We start from the raw sequence: 14044 nt of genomic DNA on the forward strand, positions 1-14044 counted from the left end.
TTGCAACCATCATCTCCAGATATAAGTATATAAGAAGCATAAAGTGCCCTCAAGAATCATAAGGTACCTATGAGTTTTTACCTAGATTACAGTGACTGAAGAGATTTTCCAGATCCTGAATCAAAGTAGAAATAAATAATTAAAATTTACAAAGGATAACATGAAGACAAAAAGAACAACAAAGCAGAGCCTGAATCAGTGGAGGAAGATTTGGATGGGTTTTTTTACTCCATGTGTGAACGGAGAGTGAGAATGATGCAGGAAACCAGAATCCAAGTGCACTGAGGATGAATTAATGTTCAGGAGAGACATCAAATGCTAGTCAGCTTCTCAAAAATTCTTCAACAGACATCCAGGCTCAGCCCTCTATTTTTTCCTCTTGCTAAACTGGGTGAACTTTTACCTTTAATACTATTATAGTAGAATTTGATGGGCAGGAAAGGAGAAAACTTCTTCATAGAAAAGCAACCAGCAATTTTTTTTTTTAAATTACGTTTAGCAAGCTTCCTGCATTTTAAATCTTTCCCAGCCTAATATTTACTGTGTAAACTGGAATGGAAGGGGGCAGAATGCGCCCATGAAATTTCACACCTACTGAAAGCCAGCTTCCAGCTTAGAGACAGACTAGAAGTCATTAAAAGAAAAAAAAGTATATAAAAACATAAATAAGGATAGCAGGTGAATGTTTCATTTTTCATCCTAATTAAACTGACCTGCTCCTTCTTCCAGTTACTTCAGTCAGTGACTGACCCCCATCCCGGGGCCGTGACAGCAGCTGCAGCTCCTGGGCAGAGTGCAGGTAAACAGCCTGATCTACAAGCACCGCTGGCACTGGGAGCTTCCTTGTTTGCTTTGAAGGGAGGGATGGAGACGAGAATTATTACTGGCAACCAAGCAAGGATCTCCCCAGGGAAGAGCAACATACTTATTTCCCAAGCAGAGCTTTCAGTAGCAGCTGCTGGTGAATGCAGCCCCTTGAGTTTTCCCTTTTTGTACTGTTCCTCATTCTCTCTTGAAGAAAGCAATTTCACCAAGGCTGAGGGCAGACACATTCTGTGGTGTCACAGTAGCTAGGACACCATAGGGATTATATTTGCAGGGTGAGTCACACAGGCAAGAACTGGAAGCTGGCATGTTCTCTAGCACTGCTCCTGTCAGACTTAACTGATCAATACCAGAGCATCTCAGCCACTAAGCAGTGGAAACCTCACGCCAAATGGTTTCAAAAGTCACAATAAAAGGTTAATAACAAAACCAGGAATGAGCTCAAACAGCTCATTTTCAACATTGTATTTTATGTACCAGTGCTGAAATTCCCTGCATCAAATTATGTTCAAATACAAGGAAGGCTGAAACACCAATCAGTCACAGGTTGCGGTCACCAGTGCCAAAATGCTAACAGCTGAACCCAAAACTGGGGAAAACTGAAGTTTTTGTATTGGGCAACCAGAACTTGAGCTTTTCTGCTTCCATGTCTCAGGGAACTTCAAACCATCTCATATAATGTCAGAAGTAACTAATGATTCAGAGGCTGTTTAACAGTAAGGAAAGGCCTATGACTGGAAGCAATAAAATTAAGACTGTAACTAGCAGAATACTGATACTGACAATTGTCTATAAACAGGTAGTGTAAGATCACATGCAAACACAAAAACCATTGTTGTTAAACACTGCTCCAACCAAACCATTTCCTAGCACTGCTGGGTCAGCTGGCATGGACAGAACCACCAACAGAACCACCAATGCTCCAAAAGCAATTTCACACACTGCTCCCCAAGGAGCACAGGCAGAGTCAACACGTCCACTTTATATCCCATTTCCCTCAAAAGCTCAAAGCATGAATTTATGCAAACCAAGTACCAAATACCAGTATTCTCTAGTCCTGACTCCTGAACTGGAGTTAGCAGCATCAACTTCAAATGCTGAACCCACAATCACAACTTCTGAGTATCCTCCATATAAAAATCAGTATTAAACTGCTACCCACATTTCTAAAGAGAATTGTCATACTGTGAAACATCTCTTGCAAAACATTCAAAATAAGACAATCAATATAATTTCTGGTACTACTAAAACAGTTGGTTTTTTTAATATCAAATTCAATTCAGCTGAGAACTGAATGTTTTAGTCAGATAAACACACCAGACACCTTGCACAAGCAGGAAAATGAAGAACAAAGTAATAGATGCACTGACAGTAAATTACCCACAACTGACATAAGTTTTGCAGTGATTTTCTTTTCAAAACATTCTTCTGCTTTTTATCAATAAAGCTCTTATTGAGAGGATTACACTTAATCCACCTTCCTCCTCTTGCACCTCAGTTTCTCTAAATGTTAAAGCATTGCCACATAATGCCATTAGACTATAAGTTACAGCCCTCCACTACAAAAAGTACTACAAAAATGCATACAGTAGTCATGAATGAAGATTTAAGGTGTCGTTTGTTAATGGCACAGTGACAACAAAAGAGATCACCCTAAAGCATGGGAAAAAAGCAAATAAGACAGCAGCACATGCAACTTCCCAGCATTTCTCACAGTCAGGTCAGCTCCTACAACACAGCTGCTCTGGAATACCAGTGCACCCTCTCTGGAAAATCTCACCTGTGGCCAATAGCACTTTGTTAAATTATGTATCCTACCAAGTTATAGATCACTTCTGAATTAGTTTATTACCGTGACACTCTGCTGCAAATGGTATTCTGTACTACATGATTTCCAGGGGTCTTTATTTTGTGATAAGGGTACATATGACACAAAGACTAACACAGGAGGCTGCACAATGAAAAGATGCACTTTTAACAGAATACACTGCAGAGTTTCTCTATTCTTAAATACTCTTTTTTTTACTAAGTGATCAGACATCACCAGAGATCCTTTTAGGTAAGTATCTTCCTTCCCCTTTAAAACAGGTTTTCGATTCACATGCAAGGAGGATGTAAAGGAGGCAGATAGCCTGCAGCATGCACTAGGAAACAGCTTGTAAACTGGCATTTCTAATGATGAAGATTCCCACTCTACCTTTCCTCTCAAATTCTTTTATGGATTCCTGAACTGTGACTTTAATTAATCATAAAGATATTTAATAGGTACCATTTTTCTAGAACAAGCATTATCAGAATGAGTAGTGCTATACCTACCAAAAAAAAAAAAAGTCACTATGCAAACACACTGCTGTGCTGCATTTCATAGGAAGGTACCTCTACAGCTTCTTCAGGGTAATGTCACTCGAAGCTCCACTACAGATGGTTCCATGATAAATCCTATTATCACAATATATGAAGTAACACTTTGTGTCTTGCAGGTCAGTTTTGCATTAAAAATCATAAACCAGAATGGCTCCATGAAAAGAAAACTTATATAATTCTACAGTTTGGCAAAGAAGCTGTTGTGACAGCAGATTAAAAGACTATTCTTAGCAAAACTCTCCATTTCAGAAATAATAGGGTAAGACAAGGATCTTCCAATTCCTTAATCCTTTTTCTAACAAAAGATTATACAAAAGGATGGTAGACGGGGAGAAAAACCAAGACAATTTTTTTTTTAAAGGCTTAAAATATTCAGGTTTATCTCAGGGCATTATTTGTCAGTCGAATTTGTTTTTTTTTTTAAACAATTCTCTTAAAATCTGAAGTCAGAGAACATTCAGTATAGCAACAGTTCAACAAGCTGTTCTATTTTAAGCACACAATTTAATTGTCAAAAGCGCAATCTGAATGCACACTGCTGGACCCAGAAAACAAGTCAGATCATAATCCTGCTTAGATTATGACTGAGGTCACCGCATTCAAGGCAATGCCATTCCATGTTGCTGTATATATCTTCCTTTTGCCAGAAGCACGTCATGGCCCATTCAGCTTATTCAGATACTTGAAAAAGCTTAACCATAAGCTAACTTGAAATTAATGAGAAAAGAATAAATTACTAATCTTGGCACAACACTGTTTCAGCTGACTATCTCAGGGAGTGCTAATTCTAACCATTCCACAAAAGTGTGCCTGCATATGTCAGCTCTCTGCCCATCCAATGACCACTGGAAAAGCAACAATATAGAACAAACAGGCAAACCATCAGCAAAGTAAACCATTAAATATGACTCAGAGTGCTTCAATGAGATCTGCAAAGTTTAGAAGCAAAATCCCATTCCAGGATTACTCTGGAGGTAGAAGGAAATGCTTGTTCTTTAACCTCTTGCAGGGGAAAATGAAAATTAAATGTTTAAGCAAAAGAGACAGATCAAACAGTTCTCTAATTCTTTTAAAGGACAATAGCAAACAAAAGATACCAAGTGACCTAAAATAGTAATTAAATATCAGTGATCAAGAGGACAACAGCTACAGCGCATTAGAGGAAGCAAGGATTTGAATAACAGCTGGGGAAAAAAGTTTACAGAATATTTAAAACTACATTAATTTTAACTTTAAATCCCAGCTACAAAAACTTAGAATCCAATTATGAATGTGCTACTTTCGCTAATTCATGCATTTATCTGTGAAGTACAAGTAGATTAATGTGCTATGAAATCCTGTCTAAAGTATTTGGCATAAAATACCTCTGTAATAAGAGCTTTAGAATGGAACAAAAAATCTCCAAAACATATGACAACTTGAGCACTAACAATTCCTTCAGAGATAACATTACTTTGCACAATAATTTCCTGGGAGTGGGCTGGGAAGAAAGGCAGTACATTTCAAAATAAAGACTTTACTTTCCAGGTAGTTTGTAGGAAACTCCACCAATCATTACTAATGGCAATACAGTCTGTTCTGTTGTTCCATTTCTCCTAGACCTCAGCAGCGTCTGATGCTCTGCCTTAGCAAAAAAAGACAAAAGTTTCCAAAATAGAAAGAGTTTGAGAATTCCCATACTTTACACAAGAAGAAAACCACCCTTAAGAAGCACTGCTGTGCACTGTACACTAGTGCTGGTGGCCATGTACAGTTGTGATGAGAAATTTTCTGAAGAGAACTAAGAAAGAATTTCAAACAAACTAAAACAGGGGGAGAATAAAGTAGTTCTAGTCACATCAAGCTTTTATGATTTCCCCACAATGCCATGCTAATATTAACCCTTTTTATAATAAAGGTTATAAAGTTTGTTACAATATAAGCTTATCACAAACTGCACTGTCTTCCCCCTTCCCTCATCTTGACATATAAGTGGCATAAGAACCTTGTAATGCTTTTCTAAAAAGCAGCAAAAGAAACCCAGTCTATTGTTCAACAAGGATGAGTTTTGCATTGCAGCAACTGTGCGAATGGAAGTCACCTGCTGCTGGAAGGTTTCACCGCTCTTTAGATGAGCCACTGCCACACAAAAGAACCTTGCTATTACTGTGTGTCTCCTATGTATTCATTTTATGGCATTAAGTGAAACAAGTGAATGTAGCTCACAGCCTTCTAATAAAACTTTTTAGCACCACTCTTCCTGCTCTGAAGGCAATCAGGGTGTTTGTCACCATGCCAATCACAATGAACAATCAAGACTTTATCAAGATTTATGCTGGCTGGCATGTCAACCATGGCATTCACTTTTACTGTTTTCATAGTAAAACTTAAAATTAGGATTACATGCTCAAAACCATGTACTTTTACACCCAAGATACTGCAAGTAAGCATCATGACTTGTACTTACTCCAACATCATCTTAGCATTAAAGCTACTAAAGAACACATCTAGGGTTTTCAAGGATGTGCCATCCCCAATACTGGATTTCCCACACAATTCTCTCTTAAAGTCACACATAAGCACCTGTATTCACATATTTAAATACCAACAAGTTCACACTAGGACAGCTGCTTTGTTAAGATACAAAACACTCACTCTGGGTTGTAACTTTCTGTTCTGCTCACCTCCCTTTCTCTAAGATTTCTTGTTGACTTTGCTAAATAGACAAATACATAAGAACACACAGAAACAAATGAGGTGCAGGACAAGGTCTTCTCAAGGCAGTACAAGCATTAAAGACAACAGCACAGAGAGATTTATGATTCTGACATGGCCCCTTTTTCTTTCTCCCAGTAGCAATTAGTCCTGCCACCTCTCTGCAGTCATGAACTGCTATTGTGATCCATTGGAGCTCAGAGCTGGTTTACTCCATGAAGTCCCTTGCCAGGGTAACCACGCTCCAGCTGAGAGTAAGGAACCATCACCCACCCAGCAGATCAAAGCCTTGGAGCAGCAGCTGCCAACATGCTCCTCTGCTACGGAAAGCGAGACATGGACTAACTTCAGCTGGCTACAGGCTGCTCACTGCCAGCTGTTTCTTTGCAGATGGGTTTTTGTGTTCACTAGAGTGATCACAGGCATAATAGGCACCATAACCATTTTTTTTGTCCTTTATGCTAAGCCTGCAAGCAATTCCGGCCTAGTCAGCTGGAAAGTTCAATGCAGGGCAGAAAAATCAGTATTGCCACCAGCAGACTTGAACTAAGATGCTTATCACATCTCATTATTTTTCTCTTCACAACTTCTAACACAGTTCTGGGCAGCCTTGTTATCTACATCACCCTGCCTTTGTTCTGCCAATTTCCTCAAGCTACTTGGAAAATAAAGTTTTAAAATCTCTAACAGTAGAATCATAATATGGCTTGAAAGCAACCTCTGGAGATCATCTATCTGTCCAAAACAAGCAGAATTTCAAATCTGTATTTCTCTCAGGCTGCTCCGAACCTTGCCCCATCTAAAGTCTCCCTGGAGGAAGACTCCGTGGCACCTTTGGGCTCTTGATCCATGAGAGGGGGTGACTGCTGCACCAAGACATTTATTTCCTTCCTATCCTTCTGAAAGTTCCATTTGCAACCTTGGCTCATCTTTTCACTGTACACTTTAGAGGTGAAAGTGGCTCCATCACCTCTCGTAATTGGTGGTTAAATACAGCAATTGCATTCTCCCTGAGCCTGCTCTTCCTCAGGTTACAAACCCAGTCCCTTCTGTACCCTCAGGTGCTCTAGACCCCACTCAGTGCTGGACTCCCTCGTTTGTCTCTCTCACACAGTGCAGGGGTGTGTGATCTACTGAGCAGCTCTTCAGTGGGGCTTCACAGTGGCTCCACAGATGGGAAAAGCTCCTCCCCAGTACCCACCGGTCAGGCCCTTTCTAGTGCAGCGCAGCGAGTAATTGGCCTCAAGGGCTACAGAAGAACGTGCTGACTCCTGGTCAGCTTCTCATCCAGCAGGACCCCCGCTCCTCTTCTGCCAGCAACCAACAGCTGAAGAATCATTTTCATTTTATAAACTTGGGCATTTCCATGACTTTGAGATCCCGGTGAGAAACACAATACCTACTGTTCATCCTGATTTCACAACAAGCAAAGGACCAGACTGGAGACATTTCAACTTTTGCTCAGCAGACTAAGGGACAAGGTAAATGTTTGAATGGACATAGACTACAATGATGGGAACACACATTTTAGCCATAGTTTGTAGTTAAAAGAATAAATATTGAGTAAAGACATTTTTCTGCACACTTGTAAGATTTATTGTATCAAAAAATGCTAGGTATAACGTCAAAAAAATTAAGTAATTGAAGGTTGTTAGAATTGTGTTTGTCTTTCTTAAAAAAACCCTCAAAATCAATAATCACACTAAACAGGCTGTCCAGTAGCACTGTAAAATTAATGTTTGCCCTTTCTGTTTATTTTAAGTGTACACACATATGAACACATACACAGTATTTGCTTTGTTTGCAACACAGATTACCATTAACGTGAAGTATATTTTCTGCCAGTCATCATTTTAGCATTAGTCTATAATATTCAGCTAAGAAAAATTAATAAGCATCCCGTCTGTTCACATAACAAGCAGCATTTATCCAACAATAAAAATTACAATATGGGCAACAGTGGGGTTTATTTTAGTATCATGCTTACAGGCAACCAATTTGTACAGAAAAAGAATCAAGAATTAGTTTTTAATCACATAGAAGAAAAAAAGTATTTAAAGGTAAGATGAATTGTATGGTTATTAATTATATGCTTGGTACACAAAGATCATTATCTCTTCACACATAAATCAAAGAAAACCTTACAAAAATATTTTACAAAATAAATAACAGTCAACTTAACAGAACTATATGAACAGCTAGTTGGGAAGTTATCCATGCTGATCTGATTCAACATCAGTAATGAATCTCCTTCTCACAGTTTGATGCAGTCAGCTCCAGTCTGTCAGAGGAGTTCTCACTCAAAGGCTTTGTAGAACCTACAACAAGCAAGCTGCTATTCCCTGCTACACCTATAGCTATTTCCTTCTCATACATTTCAAGTCAATGTATTGGCAATGTATTCTACCCATCACCAAGTCATCATGTATTTCCCAGCATCATGTTCAAATTCTTTTAAGACAGCACATTTCTTAAAAATATCACTAAGAAGGCTACAGTTCTGCCACAGGACAAGCTTATACAGATGTCTAGTACTAATAAAATTCCGCTAAGTATTTGGTAAATCCAAGCAACTTCAGAAACTACTTAGTGACCTACATCTGCAGTCTCATATTTTGAATAAGACTTGGGACAGAAAAAAAGTAGATTATTTTCAGCTTTTTCCTGAAGACTTCATGTATTACTGAGATATAATAAGCTGTGAAAAGCTATTAGAAGGAAAGCTTTGAACATTGAATTAAAAGCTGCCCCTACCAAGCAAAAAATCCTAAAAGATAAATGCTACATATTTTTGAAGTGCCACAAAAGATAACTGAGCACTCGCATTCCTTCACATAAAATAGTCCTAAAATAGTTAATATTTTTTTCTTCACACAGTATTTAAAGTAGAAAGCACAGTTTTCAGCACTGGGAAGATGCATCTTCTGCCCCATTGCCCCGCCTCAGTCCAAAAATTTCCAGATTACTTTATTTAAGGGCCCCTATCGATAATACATGTTTTCTGAAATGATTAATACAGGTAGGTGTGGAAGAGGATGTCCATCCACATCAAGTTACTGGCACATAACTTCTAGATCAACATTCATTACCAAATGGATACTCATCTCCAATAATTTTGGGCTTTACAGCACATTTAAAAAATCAAAATAAACATCTTGTTCAGAATGCTTTTCAGTAACAGCAGCAGAAGTCTGCAAACAGGTCTTTAAACTAGCACTTCTCAATACAAGAGGTTTGCCCCCTCCCACCACTTCAGTCTTCCAGCAATCACCACTTGATCTGTGAATACCTTTGTGCATATCCCTGACTGACAGCAATCCTCCCCCCGCCCAAGCAACCTCCTGGTCTTCCAACCTTGCAACGGCACAGCCGTTTGGTTCAGACACATAAGGGAATTAATCAGGCTGAAAAATAGTCCAAGAGGAAGATTTGTTTCAGCTGGATCAGTTAGCTCCTTGATCTATTTTGCCACACAGCAGCTGGCAAGGAGGAACAGCAGGTAACAGAAACTGCTTAAGCAAGGCAGCCACTGAACACAAAACTATGGTGTGGTGTCATAGAAATACATACACTAAGTCCTGACTTTTCAGAGCAATTATATCAACCAAGTATCTTTCACCACCACTACAGTCTTTGTTAAAAAGAACATACACAAATAAAAAGAGACTATGACTGTACTTTCATACAAATACACCTTGTAATAGAGCACTGAATGCTTCTTTGAATGCAGCTCATCTTTTCATGAGGACAGCCAGAAAGGACCTTTATCAAATTGAAAGGCGAATTTCCAACTCCATATAAACAAGGGGATTCTTGAAAGATTTGAAAACTATATGTTTAGATTCTTAAATCACAGTAAAAACTGCTTTCAGAATTCATGGCAAAACTGTGGTGAATTTCACAGCAGGCAAGCAACATAAGTAGTCTCAACTGGATTTTTAAAGAGCTTTCAAAAGATCTTTCCATAACATAAACAGAAGCCTGTTTCTGCAGGTTTTGAATTAAGGACTAAGGTGTTTTTTTTTTTTTAAAGGGAACATTTACAGCAATACAATACATTTAGCCTTTATTAAAAAAACCATGAGCAAAACAACATTTGTCTAACTTCCAAAATGATACATTACATATATTAAATATAACATACAGTAAAACTATATACACAGAGCCCTTTTCTTCCCCCAAGGGAGGGGTGTGGTAAATTAAATTTAAGAAATAGCACACCATACTTATCAGCAAATTATTAGGAAGGCCATTTGTATTTGTTCAGAGTACTGGATCAATCTTCAGAAATGAGGAGGTGCATGCATCTTTTGAAGAATAAGCATCCAAACAATTTAGGCAGTCGAGGAAGGATAAAAAAGAAACCAAAACGCATATACAGTAAATAAATAGCCAGGTAGGATTATGATCTCAAATACTAATGCATTAACTCATTGTTTAATAAAATAAGCAAACAGCACACGAAATAAACACACCAATTCATTTCAGGTAAGTAGTGGGCAGAAAATAAATACAGCTGTTACCATCTCCAAACATTTATTCCCTAATTTTGCATAACAATTCGCTAATGTAACAATTTTACCTAAAGCACTTGCAAAGGAGCTTATACCTGCACACATATAAAGCCAGCAAAAGCCTTGGTCCCTAAAGAGCAGGGTTAAACTTAAAACACAAAAACCACACACAAAAGGCAACTCTACTTCTGCCTAGAACAAGCAGAACTATAGGACTTGGAACCCTATCAGATCCCCTCACTAATATTTCTGACCTAGAAGTCTCCATGAAGTATATGGTAGCCCTCAAGATTACTTTGAATCCTTATACAAGCCAATGGTCCAAAAGCCTTGGGAACTTTTGTAGGGGAAAATATTATTAAAATTCCTTGTTTCATAGTACGATTTTGTACACCCTCTGCAACTCTGAATTATTCTCGGTTCAGCAGATGCTTCTCTCTCTCTTCTCCTATTATACTTTTGCCCAGCTGGCCTTCCTGAAAACTATCAAGACCTGGCAGGCAGCCTGACACGTGTCTGGTCCCTGCCCTGGCATCACATGTCCTGCAGAACTCCAGAACAGCATCCTACTGTCAAACTAGCCTGTGTTACACATCTTCAAATCAAACAGGGCAAAAAGGCAAGATGGCTGCTCCCACAGACCGAGATCAAAGCAAGGGACTATCTGAAATTCAACATTTTTATTAACTACTGTTAGAAGAATAAAGAGTTTCCTTCGCTATATACAAGGAATGCTCAAATAAGTCAGTGAACTCGCTTCGACAGTATTCTTAAAAAGGTTTGGCCCAGCTTCATTTCATGTTACAGTTTAAACCATTTCCAAGTTATCTAATACACTGATATACCTGCAGGCACATGTAGACACACATCATGTACTATTCGGGCCTAGAACTGCATTTGCTGGCACCTCTAGAACTGAGACCAAGCCCCTGTGACCTGCCAGACCATCACTGGTTAAGTCTCCACACCTGTAAGTAAAACCCAGCTGCAGTGAGCAAGCTTGCTCAATTCCACATGCATATGCCCTAGGGCAAGTAATACTTTCCATCCCCAAACAAGCATAACACCCTTTGTGTTTATATTATCAGATAGGCCAAAGCGTGTAGAAATTTTCGATTGCTTGAAAGCCGTCAGCAAGCCTGTTCTGTACAACACTGAGATTTAAAACGACACAATACGTCCAAAACCATTACTGTAGCTGGGGGTGGAATAAATAATCAAGTGGCATTTGTTTTTGTAGATTAGCGGAGCTCAGGTCAAACTTCACTGATAGAACTACTCCAAGCAGAAAGGCATAAAGAAACACGCTTTGGAAGGAAAATTGGAGGTAACAACACAGAGAAACCAAAGGGCAAAAGAAATTCTGCAAAGAGACAGTGGCTCCTTTTGCAAGAAATGTAAGAATTCGAAGGCAAATGAATCAAAGACGCCGCCGGTCACCCCCCAGCCCCCGGATCTGGAGCAGTTACATTATCCCAGAGGAATATTTTTACGCTTTAAGAGGCATTTTTAGGAGCAAGGTCATGGCAGTTGACCACGGAAGGTTGCATTTTCGCCGCCTCTCCCGCAGAACCTTCCTTCCTCGCAGACGAGAGGCCATCTCGGCCTGCCCGGGTGCCCCCGCTCCCAGGAGGAGGAGGAGGAGCCCCGCGCCGAGCCTCCTGCCCCTCCTGCCACACCAACAAAGAGCCCCCCGCCATTACCCACCCGCACATCCCCAGACTCCCCAGCCCCGAGCACACAGGGGAGGTCACCGGGCCAGAGAGCCGCGTACCGCCGCCCGCCCCCCGGGCAAGGGCACGGGCCGTCCCCGGCTCCTTCCCGCCCGCTGCCCGTCGGAACGTAAACAAAACGCCCGGGCCGGGGCCGGCCCCGGCCGCCACCGCCGCCCTCCCTCCCGCCCGCCCGGCTCCCGCACCGCGCCGACCCCGCTCCGCATCCCCACCGCCGCTCCCGCGGGGCCGCGGCTCCGCTCACCGCCCGCCGCCTCCGGCCTCGGCCGCTGAGTAATGAGCCGGGGCCGGGCCGCGCTCACGCACCGCGCTCCGCCCGCCGCGGCTGCGGCTGCGGCTGCACCGCCCCCTGCGCTCGCCCCGCCCGGCGCTGCCCCGCGCCCGGCCCGGCCCCCGAGCCCGGCCCCGCCCGGGCCCTGCCGAGGCTTTGCGGTGCTCTTGCTGCCCCGGGCGGGGGTATGGTGTTGCCCTTTTTTTGGAGCAGTCTTTTTCCCGAATGACGCCCGGTGGCCGGGCCTCTCTTCCTGCTGGAGCTTTCGTAAAATGTTTGCATGTTTCCAGGCCTTGCCCTCGCGCTCTCCGCCAGGGCGCTGGCACCCAGCCGTCATACTCTGGCATCGGGGCTGCTGCTGCTCCAAGACGTCCTTCACGGCCCTGGCAGCTCCAGGCTTCCCGCGGCAGGCCTGGCATGGCAGCGCTTTATCTCATTATTGGGTGTCTGGAGTGGTGTAACGTTTTATTGTTCTGTGTCTGCGCTGGTAGTGTTTTTCCCTAAATCTTAAGTACCTCTTTGTGGGATTTTGAGTTTTTCATTACCACTGCCTTTGGCTCCTGGCACCTGACATGAGTACTCTCTCCTTGGATTTTCAGTATTTTCCTTGGCATATAATTGGTTTTGGTGTTTTGGGTTGGTTGTTTGGGTTTTTTGTGGGGTTGTTTTTTTTTTTTGTTTGGTTGGTTGGTTTTTTTGGTTATGGTTTTTTTGGTTATTGTTTTTTGTTTTGGGGGTTTTTTTGTTTGGTTTTTTGGTTGGTTCTTTTGTTGTTGTTTTTTTTTGTTGTTGTTGTTTTTTTCTCCCCAGGAATGTCCCTGCTTAGACACAAAAGGAGGCCACTCAGCACCCTGAAGCAAGCCTTTGTGTATTTTTACTACATAGTACAGCAAAAGGCCTTATGAGCAGTATTTTAAAAATATAAAAAATCTGCCAGTTAGGCAGAGAGTACTGTGAAAATGGACATTTCAGATTTACTTCATTGTCAAACGTGTCCTGTGTCACATTTTTGAAGATGCCAGAGATTCTACCAAGATTGTTGTTGATAACAGCTTTTATCCCTCTTTAATAAGCATAGACTTTTACAAAGTAAAGGTAGTGCTTCAGAATATTCCAGTTTTGTCTACTATCTTGGTGTTAAAAGCTTCACCTCCATAAACTGTCCATGTACATACTCATATGCCTATTTTAGTGAGATCTCTGCACACTGCCCTTAAAATTGTCACTTAATTTAAGCAAGCCCACTTTCATTCCATATGTTAGAGTGGTTTTTTTACAGATCCCAAGGACATATATATAACACCTCCTTTATATCTATTAAAAAAAAACCAAAAACCAAACACTATTGTTCAGACTCCACCACCAGTCCCCTTTAGATGCCTCTGGGCTTTTAAGACACATTTCCCACATCACCTCTGATCATTTCCATGGGACAGACCCCAAACAGAATTAGCCAGTTTTTAGCTTCAAGGCTTTTTCTTGCTGCAGCATGTTAGATCAGACCCAGACATTGCGCTCCCTTCCATGTTGACATGTGCTATAAGCAAAGCTCAGCTGGCAGAAGGGGCAATATGAATCCCCAAAATACGCTGCAGGCAAAATTTAATCTGGATAGGTCACATTCATCTTGGCCAGCAGATTAA

At 41.1% G+C, this 14044-nt stretch overlaps 1 protein-coding gene across 4 annotated transcripts in view; it reads right to left on the reverse strand.

Annotated features, from left to right (window-relative positions):
- MAPK8 (mitogen-activated protein kinase 8) overlaps positions 1 to 12459 on the reverse strand; it is a 45956-nt gene extending 33497 nt beyond the window's left edge. For all 4 annotated transcript variants that reach the window (XM_017803841.1, XM_017803844.1, XM_017803843.1 and 1 more), the window contains exon 1: positions 12375 to 12459. The gene's annotated coding sequence lies outside the window, so the exon portion shown is untranslated. The remainder of the gene's footprint in view (positions 1 to 12374) is intronic.
- Between the last annotated feature and the right edge of the window lie 1585 nt (positions 12460 to 14044).

This window comes from Lepidothrix coronata, unplaced genomic scaffold (genome assembly GCF_001604755.1).
Source record: "Lepidothrix coronata isolate B3197 unplaced genomic scaffold, Lepidothrix_coronata-1.0 Scaffold8, whole genome shotgun sequence".
NCBI lineage: Eukaryota > Metazoa > Chordata > Aves > Passeriformes > Pipridae > Lepidothrix > Lepidothrix coronata.